The 18,870-nt window shown below is 39.5% G+C and overlaps 1 long non-coding RNA gene across 1 annotated transcript in view; it reads left to right on the forward strand.

The window, feature by feature from the left end:
- Positions 1-18,870, forward strand: part of LOC114015328 (uncharacterized) — a 111,420-nt gene that overhangs the window by 18,326 nt on the left and 74,224 nt on the right. The gene's annotated exons all lie outside the window — the stretch shown is intronic.

Consider the following 18,870-nt stretch of genomic DNA (forward strand, 5'->3'; position numbering starts at 1 on the left):
GAGACAGTGAAGAACCCAGGTGTCTTCTATGCTTTTGCTTTAGCAACCTCGGAGATACTTTAACTCTCCAAATAGAGAAGCAAGGGCTGGGGGAGCTACAGAAAGCATATACTTTAAGTTGTTGTTCTGATAGGAAATTCTTGGTGAGGCTGAGTATGAAGTCTCCTAATGGGCAGAAGAAGGTAGCACCTTGTATGGAGTGCAAGGGAAAAGGACAGCCGTGGAAAGGATATAAAGAATAGCAGAGCAAAGCTGGGTTTGGGGAATACTGGGTGGCATTGATGTGAGAAGCTCATAAAGTTATGGGAGTGTCAGCTGTATGTGGGAAGGATTTAGAGGGTTGCTGAGAAAGACTTAGGGGCATCACTGGGCAAAGGGGAGAGGCTGGTCTGGTCTACAGCAAACAGGATCCCATGTGGGCATCCCTCCACAAGAGGCAGGAACTGGAAGGGAAGGGGACCTTAATGGGGAGAGAGATAAAAAAAGCTTGTTATAGGAGAGGACTGGGGCGCAAATAGTGCTCTTTCTGGGAAGGTTAGTGGGAACAAATTCCCTCTGTAGCATGAGGGACAAAACCCCAAACTGTGATGTGGAGTACATGAGCACAGGGACTCTTGATTTGGGAAACTGGATTTTGAAACTGGAGTGTGGGTAAATGAGAATGATAGAGCACTGGTGTAAGGGTAAACATTGCAGTGAGTCTGAGACATGAGATAGTTAAAAGGAAGGTGTGGTAGATGAGGTGTGGCAAAAGCGGGAAGCAGCCCCTGTATGCATGTACAAGCACAAGGCAGGGCGTGAACCCTGGTTAGGTAAACGTGTTGAGGGGTATATGAATGTTTTGACAGTGATGGACTGCAGTTCTGCTTCTGGTAACACTGTGTGATTGGGAGGTTGTCAGTTCTGGTCACTTGCATAAATGCATATTGCTCCGGTGTCAGATTCTCTCCACTGTTCTATGTTGAAGTTCTTAGTGGATGCGATTTCCAAAAGTCCCTGACAATTGTGGAAATCGGTTGTAATAATGTCCTCCTGGATCTATTGAGGCAGAAAAGATTGTTGGTAGTGTACTTAATAGTAAAAAGAAGACTTTAGGAAGAAAAAAAGTATTTAACTTTGTTTTAAACTGTCATCATTTGTCTTCACACTGTTTTCTGTCTTGGTATTTAAGGTAATTATTAACCTGTATTTCAGACATGCCTAGGTGGCAGTTTCAGAAATATGAACGCAACAATCCAGATCTGTCTTATTTTTTGAGCAATTAGAAACACATTTATTCACTGTGAAGCTAGCAAAAAAACATGTGTGAGTTGACTTTTCCAGAGCACTTAGGAACCAAAGTCCTGTGGTTTTGAAATATTCTGTAATACTGAAACTGTTTTATGAAATAAATGTTTTGGAATTACTGTAGTATTTGGGGGAAGGGGTCATGGGAAAAAGTGAGCTGCTAGTAATGGTTTTGGCCGGAGAGCTCACAAGACTATTTCTAGGGCTCTGAATTCATAGCTAAAGTTGCTCCAAGATTCAGTTACGGGATCTGTGGCTGGATAGAGCAATATTAACTTTCTGTAGGGAATGGCCAAAAATAGAGGAACGCAAGCATCTGGCACAGTATTTATTCTTTAAATTAAATATACTCATTGTTAGACATCTGTATTTTCTATTCTGTTCTCCATTTAAACATCTGTTGGAGAAAATTTCATGCTGCTGTATTTCTGTTTGCATTGGTTCCTAGTTCCAGATGTTCCCAATGGAATGGGAATAAGCCTGGATAACCAAACAGCTCTGCTGGTGGTATTGTGACAGTTCTTTCACATCTATGGTGATTTGAGTATTAAAATACACTGCAGTGGATCATCCACATAGTACACTGAAGGATCTAGGAAACATTAGTTTCCTAAAACTGAAGCAAATAAGGATGAATGTTCATTTTCCCCTGACCTTGCTATTGTATTCTCTGTACGTTTCCCTTGTTGCTTTCTGGCTAAGGACTCTTATCTGTGAAACTAATTTGGGGGCAAGGAGGGGAGTAAGTCCTAGGAATTATTGTTCCAGGAAAATATGTTCATCTATCAATGGATCTTTAGCTGATAGAACTAGATATGCCTGTTTTATTAGCACCAGCTACTCAGCCTAGTGCATGAACTTGCCATGTAAACATTACCATGCAGATACACTTATAACCATATAGAGGGCCTTACTGCTTCACGTGACAATTAACTGTATAATAAAAATTACTCTTGTATTGTTTTGTTCTTGTAACTGTAGCTATACTAGACTTTTTAAAAGCATCTTCACTGACTTAGTTCACATTCAAGTTTTTAGCCACTTTGAGGTTAAAGAGTGCTACAGGTAATGCAGGTCATGAACAGATAAGACGTTTATTGGTGCTTGCATTTTAAGACAGAAATTTGGAATATGAAATCAAAAGAAAATGTGATGGTGAAAAGGACTGAGGTGGGCCTCCTGGTGGGCAACAAGCCAGAAATGCACCCTTACAGCTAGAATGCCAACAACATCCTGGGCTGCATTAGAAGTGGAGTTGCAAGGCTGAGGGAGATGATCCTTCTTTTCTCAGCGCTGGTGAGGCCACATCTGGAGCACTATGCCCCAGTCCTGGGTTCTGTGTTCCAAGAGAAAAATGGTCATATTGGAGCAAATCCAGTGAAGGACCATGAAGATGAGTAAGGGCTTGGAGCATCTGTTATACAAGGAAAGGCTGAGAGCTGGGACCACTTAGCCTGGAAAAGAGAAGGCTCAAGGGTAACTTATCAAGGTGTATAAATATCTGATGGGAGAAAAAAAAGATAGAGCCAGATTCTCCCCAGTAGTCCCCAGGACAAGAGAACAAGACAAGAGGAAATGGCTGCAAACTGAAGTACAGGAAATTACAGAAAATTCCATTTAAACATAAGAACAGTCTGTTTTGCTTTTGAATTGTGGTCAAACACTGGACTAGGTTGCTCAAAGGTTGTGGAATCTCCATTCTTAGAGATCCTCAAAACCTGAGCAACTTGCTGTAGTCCACCCTGCTCTGAGTAGGGTGGTGGGACCTGGTGGTCTTCCAGCCTCAATCATGCTCTGACTCTGCAAGTCTGTTCTCTAAATTTGAAAATTGTAAGCCTTTTGGTAAGTACCTAGTTAAAATACAATGAACAGGAACACAAACTCAAAGCTTATAAAAATGTATGGGAGCTTTCCTGCTGAATGAGTAGACTGATTTCCTACATTAATAAAATCATACTTATAGATCAAAAAAAAAAGATAACATTCAGCCCTGATAGGGAATCAAAAATTATTCAGGTAATTGATACTACCCTGTTCTTGTGAATCCTTTATTCACCTAAGTGACTTCTTGAACCTTAGTCCCAGTTAACTGCTTATGAGTAAATTTGATACAGTTAAGTCAGTGCCTGCAGAATATGGATCTTAGTAGACACATTCCTGTCTTTGATTTGTTCATCAGCCTGCCTTGGGCTTTAGAAAAGGTGTCATTTCAGTCATGATTTTCTGACCAGTAGTACAGTTTAAGGGATACACTGAACAAATTGATGACATCAAACAGAAGTAATCCAAAGGAGGATAGATACTCAGTTCTTTGTTGGGTGGTAGCCCTGACTGCACAAAAAATACAACTTCTGACTTGAAATTCAAGCTTGGCTTTTAGTGATTTCAGGAAACCAAGAAACATTTATTTCTTTTCTTTCCAAAAAATAAGTGCCTAAATTAATATAAGGGGGGATGTTGCTAGGTTCCTTAAATTTTCAGGCTAAGGACTAGAAATGGGCTTATAAGAAAGATGGGGACAAACTTTTTAGTAGGGCCTGTAGCGATAGGACAAGGAGTAATGGTTTTAAACTAAAGGAGAGCAGATTCAGACTAGATATTAGGAAGAAATTTTTGACACTGTAGTTGGTGAAACACTGGAACAGGCTGCCCAGAGAGGTGGTAGATGCCCCATCCCAGGAAACATTCCAGGTCAGGTTGAATGGGGCTCTGAGCAGCCTGGTCTGGCTGAAGATGTCCCTGCTCATTGCATGATGATGGGCTAGATGACTTTTAAAGGTTCCTTCCAACACAGATTATTCTATGATTCTATACACAGCAAAGTCCACTCACACTATTCTTCATACTTAGAATTCCTGACGACTATTAGCACTTTCATTTCATCCACCTCTTACTGCTCCAGTCTTGCATCTCACTTGGGACAGGATACCTATGGGTGGGGTGCCCATGGCAAAAAAGTAATCTTTCCTGTTAGAGGCATCACGCAGCAGTGGCGCTGAGGACTGTCTAGTAGCTTGGTACCTTGCTGTATGGCCAGGTTGCTCTGCTTCTGGTACCCCACCCAGGCAGCCTCTCCCTCAGGCCTCTTGTGTTTTCACCAATATGTTATTAAGTGTAAGGAGACCACCTCTTGTGGTACAGCCTCACGAACAGTCTCCTTCTCTGTGTAGGTGGCACTTGGCTCTGTCATAGAAACATTCTGCTGTTTTTGTGGAACATAAACCTGATGTTCCTCTTGATCGGTTTCATGGGTAACTATCTGCTCCCCTGCACTCTCCCCTGCCCCAAAACAACAACAACAACAAGGGCCACTACTTCCCAAAATGGGAAGATCACAGGGAAGGATGAAAACTCCAAGTTGATTCTGATTTCTTTCTTGCCTTGTCTATAAAGAGATTCATGCTGCTAAATGCTGAATACTTTGAGGTATACTAGAGCTAGTCTCCAAAATGCTACACTGTCTTCTGGCTCGGTATGGCATTTAAAGCCTTTGTCAGCCTGGCTGTGACACAGTGAACTCCAAAGACTGACTTTATGGTGCTTTTGCTCACTCTTGTTTTGGTGGAACGGTTGATTCAGGGTGTGAAAGAATGAGCAGGAGAAATTTAACATGGTGCCAATTTCCGTTGCCTTCTTTGGAAGGCTCCGTATGTGGAGGGCAGGATGCTACGGAATTTGACCGCTTTTGGCCAAACTTTTCCACCTCCACTGGCAAATTTCCAGTGGCAGCAGTAGATTTGTTCAGTTGAATTTTATGTTCAGTAAGGAATCAATGCTGGACTCTGATAAATAAGGAGGATTCAATTTTTTTGTGTGGAAGAAGGATGAGAATTTCCTGTTAAGGAACTGATCTGTACCGCATCTATGAACATCAAGGAACTGCTGAAAATACAGGTGCCATGGTGGATTAGACTATAGGTGAGGCCTTTTAGTGGGACGGCTTAGATGAGAGTATCACTGACAAAAGGAAAAACTTATGCAAATTTTATATAAGTCCATTATACTCTGGGCCCTAAAGTTTGTGTAATTGATTTGAGCAGAGTCTACTTGCTTGAGGTTTTTGTAGTTTCTTCTTTAACTGTTCACCAATCTACAGGTCCCACTTTAATATTTTACAACTAAAGTGCACACAGCATGAATAAAATGAGTTCTGATTTACAAAGTTTGTATGTCTGTTGTTTCTTATGAATCCTGATGAGCTGTAGCAAGCCAGCTTTAGATGGATGTAAAAAAAGTGTTGTGAAAAAGAACTGAATAGCAAGATAGAGAAATTCTTTAGCAACATTAGTGGCAGTTAATCCAGCAGGGATCTTTAGGTTTGTTTCTTTATATGAACACATAAAAAGTAAGTTTCTTTGACAAATATTACAGTGGAGTTATTTCTGATTAACTCCAGGGACTTATTTTCTTGATATAATTTGCAAGCTTTCTATAATGATTATCAAAACTCCTGAAAAATCCAACAGAATTTTTTTTAAAATGTCAATTTTCTCAGTTCTGACATTTTTCTATCCGGTAACAAAAAGGGACTTGTGGTTTAAAAATACGTATTTTTAGATTAAATAGAGCTGCAAGAAATGCTGAAGCTGTTTTTTTCCAGAAGGTACAAAGCACATCGACTTTGACTATGGGTACAGCTATGCTGAGAATGCAAATGCTTGTAAAATACTGCTTAGTGATATTTTTAAAAAAATCAAGTGCCAATAGATAGAGTACAAAATTGTCAGAGAGCTGTGCAACCCGGATGGTAAATATGGCAGTTTAGAATTGACAACTAAGACTTACCCTTTGAACGTGAACAACTTTTAATGAGGTTCACTGTAAGTAACGTTCCTGTGGAATTATGGTCTCCTGGACAAGCTCTGTACCAAGTTTCTTACCAGTGTCTCATTCAGTGTGAATGTGCTAGCAAGCTGCTCTTCAGTACTGTCAATTACATGGGTTGCTCCTATTTTAAAGTTGATTATGAGAATTCAAAACCTGTAATATTTTTATGCCTGTGCACAAAGTGGTTGCATGAGTAAGTTGGACATGTTAAAAAGTATTTATTGGTTCCTGTAATTCTGCAAGTTAATGCTGAGTTTGAAACAATGAATTCTGCACATTTTTAGATCCCTCAGAACTGATCTACCCTGCATAAAAGCAAAAAATCATATTCATGTGCACAAAGTAGTTTCTTCTAAACAAAAATGATCTATCATCTATCTGTCTCTCTCCCCTTGGCATCCCCCTGCCCCAGGTTAAGCTGTGCACAGCTAACTGCGCAGTGCAGCAAAAACAGACAGCTCTGCATTCAGGAGTACTGGTTCTGCTGTCATCTGCCAGCTACATGTGTCTCTTCTTTGTGCCATAAACTGGTTGTGGCGACCCACAGTGTATGAGGTGCTTCTGGATCTAGAATAATGAATCTATTGATATCATCACAATTACTACTACATCAGGTTGGAAGTAAAGATTACTAGAAGCTAAAAACATGTGAGAGAGAAATGCTTGGCATATCTTTATGCTTTTCCCTAAGCATCCTGTTGTAGCTACTGACAATGACAAGTTGTTGGATTAGCTACTCCAGTATATGAATCCAGTACAGCTGTTCTTCAGAAAGACTGGGTTCAGGAAACAATCTGGAAAAGCTGCATGCCACGTTCCTCAACCAGGATGTCAAATGAGCAGACTTAGATCATGATGTGTGTTTGGTTCCTGGCCCTTTTGCTGTTGTGAGTAGTGATTTTGATTTCCATAGCAAGTATCGTGGAGAGGATGAAGAGGGATCACTTATTCACTACCACCTCCAGTAAAAGAACTAGAGAAGCATCACTTGAAACTAGCAGTTGCCAGGTTCAAAGTGAAAGGAGATTCTTTATCCAATGTGAAGCTAAGCTGTGAAACTGGGAGACTGGAGAAGTCCCTTGAGCAAGAAAACAGGGATAGCAGCTGAATATTTGAAAAACATCTCTGGCTCAGGAAGCATTCAAGCTACAGACTGTGAGACCTGGGGTAATCATTCTGAAGAGAAGTACAGCGGTGTACTTGCCCTGTTCTTACATTCTTTAGGCATCAAATTTTGTCCACTGTCGGGACACTAACAAGATACTGAACTAGTTTTGGCTGGAGCAGTTCTTATGACTGTGAGTAAAATCTCTGGCAATATATATGAGAGTCTCTCAATGGTAAATGTGTCCATAATACCAAGCTCACTTAAAAAAACCCCACAAACAAAAACCCAAATAAAAATAAACATAGGGAAATGAATGTGTGTTTATATATGTTTATATCATACATGGTTTATATAATACATTATTGCTACATATAAACCTTTAAAAATGTGCATTGCCAGTAACATATCCAGTATATAACACTTTCCCATAAGATTCCCAAATACTCAGTTTACATGAACATCACCCAAACATAAGAATGGCAGATATGAAGTCCTGCCAGTATTTCCAGAGATGGGCGTCTGTTAAAGCTCCAATGTTTTTCCATTAGCACCTACCTAACTTTGATGTACCAACTTATGAATCAATGATTCCATGCTTCACAGATGTGCATTCATAAAATCTCTGTTTAGCCTCTGTATCAGTGACAACTTGTGGCGTGATGTCAGAGTTGCTGAATTTTCAGGACTCTCTAATTCCCAACATACGGCAGACAGATTTGACAGAGGTGGTTGTGAACACTGAGCACACAGTGCAAAGGTCTAGAGCAAGGGGAATTTATGTCTTTCCAAACATCCATCTGGGTGAAGACACTTCAATAATTACCTTTTGCTTTCATACCGCTCTTGGACTATTTCACTAAAGAAACTTCTAAGGAGAGAAGTCTGATACTTCTGACCTTGAGAGGTAATGCCTTCACACACAGTTACAAGTGTGACAAAATCTCTGTAGGGTGTTCAAATTGTTCAAATCTTACACAATCTTTAGTCACAGTGTCTGTCCTAATGTTAAGCTATGAGTTTTGAAAGAGCGAATCTGTTATCTCCCATAGGACCTCAATCTTCAAGCATTTTAATGTTACTTTAATATTGATCTAATTTTGCTGCTGTGTGAATGAGATGCAAAAATGTGCTACAAGAAGATAGAAGTGACTTTTTAAAAATAAGGCTTCATTACTATATTAGTGTTTTCTGTGGTTGACTTACTGTCCCAATTACTTTTGTTCTGCCTAAAGATTGATATGAGCATGGAGCCAATATCTTACCTGCATTCTAACCTGCAAATACTCAGCATCTCACAAAGATCAAGAAACTTTCAAAGCCATGCATTAAGGAATTACAGTGAAGGCTGAAAATCAACAGTTGTTTAATCAAACTTGTGGAGGAGCTCTGTAAGAATAACCAGAGACAATAATCCCCAGATATTTAAAGTGACTGAACAAGAACATGAATATATTTTTCATTTAATTTCCAATAGAATTCTTTCATTTTGATATTTTGGGGTATTTCTGTTTCCTCCGTGCCATCTCTCAATATTATTTTTTTTAACATCAGAGAAAGGGATACAAATTATTATTAAAATAATTTAAGAAATAAATTTGTGCCTTTTTCCTCCACACTTTTTTTACCTAGGAGGTGGGAAACTGAGGGATATTAAAGCAGAAAAGGAAAAAAATGAACTTTGAATCTCAAAAGTATCTCAAGAACAAATTTTGGTTTTGACATTCCTGTATGTGACACTATGCTATAGTTAAATGGCAAGTCTGATAGCCCCAGTCATGTTTAGTCTTGGATGTTTTGAACCATCTGTGAACAGTTAGATGTGGTAGATGGGCTCTATTTTGCTGTTCTGTGCTCCTTCAGGCAGCGTGTATGTGATGTGTGTTTTACTTGTGTGTGTACATATGCACAGCCGTATGAAGCAATGCCTTCTTTGTACTACTTTTGTATATTTCTTTATAATACTTTTAACTGAGTAGCTTGCCTTACAGGTAGTATTCTAGCAATGGGAAAAGGGAACTCAAACGAGCCCTAAGTTATTTTTTTATTTAATGTAAGTTTGAGGCTTAAAATTCCTTTTATAAGGAAAGCGATTATACTTGTGGCAAGAAAGAAAAAGATCAATGTTCTAAACACCTCACTGAAGATGGTCAGTGGGCAATTACAGGCTTACTGAACCATCAGTGCCTCTGATTTGTCTGAGCAGCCTTAAAGATCATTCTAAGGAAAACCTGGCACCTTTGCAAGTTAAACTGTGGCTCAGTAGGCGATCCCAAGGCTAAGTGCTTGTCAGCCATTGTATTAGTGTAAAAAGAAATATCTTTGATATACTGTCTTGTTTAATCGACAATAGGGAGTGATTATTTGTCTGTTTTCTGTATGTATAACTGCCAGGAAAACATTCTCTTAATCTAATGTGTGTTTTCAGTTGTTACTGTGCTCTAAATGGTAGGAAATCTTCTGTTTACCCATAAAAGGCTTTAATAGGGTCCGTGACTGTATCTTCAACTCTGTTTCAAGGACTTCAGAAATGTGGCTTTTGGAAAATTTGCACAGCACCGTCACTGAAATTTGGATACGCAGACTGAGTCCTTAGGTTTCAGAGCTGCACACTGTGCATCTTTCAGAGTTGTGAGGGACGTTCAGCACCTCACAGCATGGAACTCTAGGAGCGTGGAGACACAGTGTATGACTATACAGAGCTCCTGAAGTGGGAGATGCTGTGTTTGGTTTGTAAAAGCACAACCCTCAGAAGGCAAAATGCAGCAGTGTCACAGTTTGCTGCAGACTTTTTCATGACTTTTGAAGGGTGTTTTCCTGCCTTGAGCCCAAATGTCCTCTTCCATCAGTGAGAAGCTTACGGGTCCTTGTGACTGTCCTCATCTAGTCTTGCATGAGAGAGGAAGAAGGTTGGAACATTTTTCTCCCTTTTTGTCCTTTTGCTTATTGCAAGAGACAGGCAGCTTCTTCCTTTACCAGATTAAGATTTACCACAGCAATGAGGAGTTAGAGATGGGGCTATATATATCCCTGTATAAGCAAATAAGGGTGTGACAATCTTATCCATTGGTATTTTAATCTTTGTAACATTCTTCTTGCTGTAAAGAAGAATGTGAAGAATTCAAGGTGAGATGGGACCATTAGATTATTTATTCTAATCTCTTGAGTATATTAGTCCATAAATCATCATCATTTGAATTGTTGAAGAATTTAGCAATAGTGTATTCTCCAAACAGTATCTAGTTTTTGTCAAAATGACTTCTGAAATATAGAGTCCAACTTCATTATTTTATTCCAGGTGTTAATACTCTTCACAGATGTAAATTTGGGCCTTAGGCTTCATTTTGTACTCACTAGTTTCTGTCAGAGCCAACCACAGTATAGTAAACAAAATGCATACCATAGGTATTTCACTACAAGGCATTTCCCTCAATTTATGAATTAATTTCTGAGATTATTCTATGATTTTATTATCCCATGTCCTAAAAAAATATGAGAATAATGCAATACTTCAGGGCTAATCACCTAATCGATACTGTACACAAAAATAAAACAGTTGCTTGGACCCCAGAGTGACCCTCAATGGTCACATATGCCCTCTTTGCCCCAGCCATGATAAGAGCTCTGCTCAGCTGCTTGTCTGAGTCTCTTCACAATACAGTCCCCACCGCTTTACAGAACTCTGTTAGTCTTTGTCATCTACACGATTTTAGCAGATGTGGTTTTTAGATCTGAAGTAAAGACTCAGTCTGATCCTCACAAAATCCTGTCAGACAGTACCACTGTCGGGGGCTGGCTTCCCACGCATTTCTACTTTTTTATGTTTCTCCATTAACCTCATACAACATGGCTTTGTATTGCTGTTTTTTGTAAAAACTAAGCAGTTGTACAATACTACAAATGCTTCACAGTGGCTATTATTAGTTGTGTAGCAGCTTTTATAATCTAGTCTTGTGATTTATGAGTGTGTTTAACTAATAGAAGTGAAGCTTGACCAAAATCCCAGATCAAAGTGTCAGTATTACCTTCTTTCTGCGACGAGGAAGTTAACGGGACTAAACTTATCATGGCTATCATAAAAAATTCAGAATTGCCAACTGTTTTAGCTTGTGCATGAACATTAGTTTCCTGGTGGGAACTGTGTCTGCACATGCACTGTCAGAATTAATCTCGTGTTTAAGAGTAGCATTGTATGGCAACAGATGAGGGTGCTCTAAGGACAGGGCTTTTACTTTGTTACGGATAGTGATAAGGAACAGTCTGAGCAGGAAACAATACAAGTCTCTCTCTGAATGGTCTTTAAGATTTTTCAGGAAAGAAAATGAGTAAATTCTTGCTGAAAACCAAAATGCTGCACTGACAAACACTCTTCCCTAAGTAGGGCGTGAGAGAGAGTGTGTGAAGGCAATAAGAGGCATGAAATGGTAGGACTTTGATACCAGTATAATAAAGATGTGGTGAAGGAACCTCTATAGAGTAGAACTGGTTCTTGGTTTTAATATTATATTCATGTTTGATTTCTAAATGCTTTACCAATGACAAATACAGAAATAATAGATGTTACAAACCTGAGCAGTATACATTGTATTTGTTGTAGGTATAGCATAACAAATCTATAACAAACCTATAGAATTTCTGGACTTCAAAAAATCTAAAAATTAATCCTTACATTGTGTATTAAACGTTTATTAATACTTTTAAAGTATTTATAATTAGGACATTATATGTGAGGAGTTTCCTCTCTGCTGTACTGCAGCACCGCATGGCTGTGGTAGAAGGCATATTGATTTAATGAATTATTTATTTTTTCAATACATTCAGTGAACCTGATACAATGGACTTTCTGAAATGGCAGCATACTAGTATATGATGTTGAATCACCGATCTAAAGTTCCTTTAAATCTGGCCATGTGCAAGTCTAGAGTCAGATACAGATAAGCCTTTGGCAAGCACAGGTGGAACAAAAATGAGTTTTGACATGGCATCAATGCTGGCAGTTAAGCCAATTCTTTCCCACGGTGAATCTGAGAGGTTGGAAAATTGTTCTCTATACATGTTCCTGGCGCTATATATGACTTTTCAGACTCTTTAACCAGGAATGAAATTGTGGTCCACAGGCAGACACTAACTTCAACATAGATGGAAAAGGAGACATATACGCAGCCGCAGTAGTATTTGGTGATGGCAAGGCTCCAGTGTACCCCATTACTGTAAATTTCTGTTGAATGAACATAATCCCTACCATTAAAATACAAATAACACCTGTCATCAAGTCTGAAACACCTCATTAGAAATTTCAAGCATAAATGCTGCTTACTGACAAGAGTTCAAATGCAGAGACAAATCCTAAAAAGCAGAGGACCTGCCATATTTTGAAGTGCAGGGATCCTTGTTTGCATAGCTTTACCAAAGTAAAAAGAAAGTTAAAACCAAAAGGTTTAGACTGTAGCTAATTTAATGGTAGGGCAGATGCTTTGTACTTTAGCAATTGCTCTGTAATGCAGAGGAGACAGGCATTATCATTAGACTATGGTAGTTTTCTAAAATAGAAAATAGCACCAGTAATGACCCTCAGCACCAACCCAACTAATGTGGCACACTGGAATCACATGACTGTTTGCTCTATCATCTTTATTATCCTCTTTATCTGAAATATCTGTGGGTATTCTGGAGAATATCGTAGTCTGTCCTTCCCTGCTGTTTTGACTGGTTTCCTGTCCCATTTAGCCAATTTGATAATGGAAAGAGGATGCTGCTATGTTCCAAGACCAGTGGTCCCTAATAAACAGAGTGGGAGAAGCAGCTGCAGCAGGCAGGCTTCTTGACCACAAAAAAAAAGGAGATGTCTAAGAGATGTTTTTATAATTTTTGGTCCCTGTAGAGGCTAATGAAGTCCTGATGCCCTGACCTTTTGTAGAGCAGACTGTCCTATGAAACAACTGGTCAAAATGAAACTTGCCAGAAGAATGCAACTAAGGGATTTTTGTGCTGTGGATATCATAACATGCTCCCTCCTGGTCCTAGAAATGCAAGAGCTGAGAGACTGAAACATCTCGCCTTGCAACTGAAAGGAGCAGCAGGAGGGAGGAGGCACCTTTGCCCTGCCAGGTTGCCAGGGCCAACCTTCCTTTGTAGGTCTGACTGTGTGCAAACTAGGTTGACAGTGATATTACCTAAAGGGAAACACAGTACATGCTGCAGAGCCTTTTCTTAATCAAAAGGGACGATTTCCCAGGGTGATATTTTGTAGAATCTCTTTATAAAGTTGCACATGAATGAACACTATTGAATGTCTTTAACACTCCTGGTTTTTCTGTTTGAATTTGCACAAGAAGAGACTAAAATCTCTCCTATTGAAAGATAAGAAAAAACCTGCAGGAAGACATTTGCTGCTGCTGTAATAAACATTCATTATTAACACTACTTTGTGAACTAAGAAGGAAGCTATTTTGCTGGTAGGACAGACCTGCTGTGTGTAGCTCTGGAACACATTAGTGACATGCTGCAGCAAGTATTGATAGGCAAGAAAGCCTTTGCTGCTCCTTCAAATTTACCCTTGTTGGGAACAGAAATAATAACTTTTTATATTATTTGTTTGAAGATGCTGAGTGAGTTATTTGGCCTAGTATGAGCACTACAAACAATATTTTATTGCCTGTCCAGTTCAGACCACCTTATGGCCCCAAGGTTTCTTTAGTATCTTTGTAGCAGCCCAGTAAGAATACTCATATACTTAATGGAACTGCTCAATAGCTAACATATTTGCGGCAAGGGCATCATGAACAATCAAGCCTATTTATAAAGGACTTCATCTATGTATGTGGATCCTTTTACTGCTATGTGAGTTCACATGAGCTTGCGTTAGTCCCCACTGAGCCCTTCCTGTAGGTCTGTAAAGTGTGTTTGATGCTGGAAACTCAGGAGGTGACAGTATGCTCTCTGAGTCTCTGTTGGCAGTTAACACCAGGTTCTTCTGTAATTTACCTGGAAAATGTCAACAAAATAGCCCTCTTACTGGAACTTACATTGCAGCAATATTGACTATGTAATGGATAAATCAAGTACTGGGTTGTATTTAATCACCAAATCAGACAAGCAATTTTGTGAGCAGGGGAATAAAGGAAACCAGGTTTCTTGTGGATGTGTTATCTGTGCAGGGGTGCAGGCTATGTATCTGAGGTTAGATACAAAAAGGGAACCCATACTAGCTGCTTTCTCACGGTGGGGACTCTAATGATTTTTTTCCTTTGGCTGCCCCTCCTCATGAGGTGATGAACATTGAAGTTTGCAGTACCCTGTCAATTTTGGCCAGAACCGGTCTACAAAATAAGGACAGGGAGGGAAAGGAGCACACACACAGATATATATTCATGGAAATGAGCAATGTGAATATTGGTTACCTGTATATTAATTTAGCTCTTAGAGAATCTCTGTATCATTCAGCTAAATAAGTAATGCCATGAGAGAATGCAGGTTACTGGCTGTGTTCCAGTCTTTCAGAAATAAAGCCTATTGGATACTGTCTGTTCAATTAAACCACTGAGTTCTTTAATGAAGCTGGAATTCTTATCTGAGAAGGGGCCTCTCCTGTTTCTGTTGCTTGAGATGTCTAATGTACCTTTCTCGGTCTCCTTCCGAGAAACAGAGAAGTATAGGTTTCTATGTGCTTTTTAATCTACACTGACAAGAGCCACTCTTGTTTTATATGGGATGTGCTTGTTCATGTGGGATTTCACTTTCTTGGTCCCAGTTCTTAGGTATAAAACATCACAAGATCTGGTTAGGAATTAGGTGATTTTTCTTCTCTCCATGCCTAACATTTTTTGATGTAAATGTCCATCACATTTCTTATTCAGCCAGTCGTGGATTGGGTCTGGCTTCATAGTCACTGTACGACATTGGCAGTAAGCTTTATCAATTACACATCTGAAAAATAAGACACACGATCTCATTTTCATTTCTCTGGGTGACACATACTGACTCTATCACATGTGTGGGCCTAGCAAAATACGGATTTTTGTTTGGGATGCCTGGAATCTACCTCACAACTTCTTATATCTAGAGGAATGCCTTTTGTGACCTTATCTCACTGTTTCACTGACCTGAAATGCAGTTTCCTCCTCAGTGTTTTTATCAACACTACCTATCTTTTTCTCAGACTTCTGTTGCCAACAGAGATTGGTGTGACAGAACAGTAAGAATGTTGATAGAGTTCAGCTTTTTTTGAAATAATTCTAGCGAATTGCTGTAGGAAGAGTAATCAATAAGTTCACTTTTCTTTTATGAACCAGCCCTTGACAGAGAAGATGAAAACTTATCTTGAAAATCACGTTACATTTCAAGTCTGATTATGTGAAAGAGTCATTTTATTAAAGTCTTATATTAAAAAGACCCTCAGTTTAATGGTACACAATGATAATCATTTGACTGTAAAAATACTTACGGTACATTGTTTATATTGTTCAAAGTTAATAAGATAATATGTCAGTTTAGTGGAAAATGAAGTAATTTATCTTAAGACCCTCTTAAATAATGAGTGGGAAAAAAGCATATAGTCTCTTCTATGGGGTATATGATGAATTATTAAGACAAAAAGATGAAGCTGTATCATACGTGCATACATAAGGACATCAGGAAACTTGCCTGGAGGATCAGCTTGCATATATACAAAAGGTGCTGAGGCAGAGGCCTATGCAATGTATTGCCTTCTCCCTGCCCAGGCTGGCTACATGCCTTTAGGAAGCCTGTGAGGAGAGGAGGTAAGAATGAGCTACAGCCCAAATCTTGTGACTGTTTGCAAGTGGGGTTTATAGACAAGCGTTGTCATCCCATCAGAGATAACAAAAACTTTTCCACTGATTGGGAAGCCAGGTCCTATTTGTTTTCACAGTTCTGTATAAAATACAGCTTTGATCTGGGTTCTGAAGTCGAATTTTTTCCTTGGCTTCACTGTCAGCAGGTTCTAAAAAGCTGTTGGTATGGGGAGTTTTGCTGCATTTGCATATTTTCTTTCTAGAAGATACAAGATGACGTTACCATTCTTTGCGATGTGTTTGATTTCTACTTTTTACATCTACCTCAAGATTTTAAGTCAGGAGCTGCATAACCTTGGTGCTCTGGAGTTGGTTTTAGTAGTTTCTAGCTGACAACTCAAGAAAAAAGGGCTGTGATATTCCATTGCCACTCAGCAGAAATGTATTCATGCTATCACATAACTTGTGTTCTGAATAGATTAAAATCTCATTATTTGACTTCAGTGTGAGCTTGTTTCTATACTGGTAACACTGGGTTTGTTTTGTCATGATACAGGGCTACTGACTTCTGTAAAGTTACTCCTGATCTTAGTCTTCCAGCAGTACGCTGTTCTGGCCTTCACCTTGAACAGCCTTCCAGCAGGGCTTTTAAATTCCATATGAGGTGTAACAGCCTTCTTGGATCTTGGTGAAAGTGAATCAGAATGCAATCTCAGGAAAAATATGCCCAGATTACCAGTAGCATAGCAACACACAGATATATAAGCTTTTCTGTACTGTCCTGCTTGTCTCTGCCAGCTGTGGGCAGTCCTGTTCAGCCTCATCCCTTTCAGAAAAGCATATATGTATATTGCAGGCATAAGTAGATGGATGGCAGTTAGAATGAGCAGTTCTGCTTCCTGGATATCCAATCATACCACCTATCAACACTGAAATGAATGCATCTCACATGGTGCTCTCTAAACTATATTTAAACTTAACTGTGTTAACAAGAATAATCTGAAATTTAATATATATGCAGAACTGCCAGAACTGTACTGAAACTTGTTTCTATGGTGTACTCCTTCGTGGTTTCATGTATGACTTGGCTAAAAGGCATGTCAACATGGCACAAACAATGCAAGAAGCTGGTCTTGCAGAGCTTGCTTCTATTGTGACTAAAATTTCATTAACTTCTGAGATAGCTAATTTTAAAGCTAGATGCATATTTAAACTTAGAGCAGCTACTCACCAATAGCCATTGCAATATAGACAACTTGCTCAGATATGAGGGATGCTGTGACTGTTAAACACAGAAGTACTTGTTGATGGGTGACAGCAAGTAATAGTGAAATAAAATTGAAATCCTAAAATCTCAGACCTTTTTCTGTCCAACATCTGTTGAGTTTGTTTACGGTTGCCTTTTGCACTCATTTGTAGCTCAATGAGTGCTGTTTTATGGAAAAAATCAAAGAAGTTGCTATTTCTAGTTCTGTTTATTTTCAGTTCTCTCTTCTGATCTGCAGTTATTAGTAGGGGAGTATTCTACAGGAATTGTAATGGAGAGAACATTCTTCTACTCATCAACAAACATTTCCTCTGACCCATATCCTTAAATGTATCTATCTATTAGAACAGAAGGAAGAGTCTGGGGATTATATTTACTAGAAATGCCTTTGTGTCATTCTGGCTTATGAGGTTTTCACTCTATCTTTCTATACCTCTGCAGGGACAATGTCACAAACCAGCCCTGTACAAAGCCTAAACATTGTGGGAGAGTTGCTCTGAGGTTTGGCTTTAAAAAAATGTTCTTGTGAATACATATTTCTGGTTTTGCACCTTCCCAAGTAACTAAAATATGCTGCAGATAATGAAAACGAGGAGTTCTTATGGCAAAAATGAAATGTTGCTGTTAAAACAAAAAAATCCTATGGCACTGTTAGATATCAGGACCAATCTGGTAACTTTCTATGATGAGATGGGTAATAAGATTGGTGGATGAGGGGAGAGCAATGGATGTTCTTTGTCTCAATTTTAGTAATGTTTTCAACATTGTCTCCCATAACATACTCACACACAAGTTGATGAAATATGGACTAGGTAAGTGGACGGCAAGATGGATTGGAAAAAGGGTGAACTGCCTGGCAGAAAAGGTTGTGATCTGAGGCGCAAAGTCTAGTGAGAGGCTGGTTACTAGTGGAGTACCCAAAGGGTCAGTACTGGGTCCAGTAGTGTTTAACCTCTTCATTGATGACCTGGACAGACTGCACCCTCATCAGGTTTGCTCATGATACAGAACTGGGAGAAGTGGCCAGTATAGCAAATGGTCACATTGCCATTCAGAGGGAGCTTGGCAGGCTGGAGCAGTGGGCTGACATAGGCTTTGTGAAGTTCAACAAAGGGATTGCAAAGTCCTGCATCTGGAGAGGAATCATCCCATGCACCACTACAGGCTGGGGGCCAACTGGCTGGAAATCGGCGTTACAAAGAAGGACCTACAGGTCTCAGTGGACAGCAAATTGAACATAAGCCAGCAATGTGCACTTGTAGCAAAGAAAGCCAACAGTGTCTTGGGATGCGTTAGGAATGGAGTTGCCAGCAGGTTGAGGGAGGTGATCCTTCCCCTCTACTCGGCACTGCTGAGGTCACATTTGGAGTACTGCATCCAGTTCTGTGCTCCCCAGTGTAAGACAGACATGGAGTTATTGGAGTGAGTCCAGTGTAGGGCCACAAGGATGATCAAAGGACTGGCTTGTTTCATATGGTGAGAGACTGATAGACCTGGGATTATTTAGCTGGGATTATTAGGGCAGGGAAATTTTATCACTACTTACAAATGTCTGATGGAAAGTTGTAATGAAGACAGGGCATGACTCTTCTCAGTGGTGCCCAGCAACAGGACAAGATGCAACAAACCCA

Source organism: Falco cherrug, chromosome 4 (genome assembly GCF_023634085.1).
Source record: "Falco cherrug isolate bFalChe1 chromosome 4, bFalChe1.pri, whole genome shotgun sequence".
In the NCBI taxonomy this organism is placed as follows: Eukaryota; Metazoa; Chordata; class Aves; order Falconiformes; family Falconidae; genus Falco; species Falco cherrug.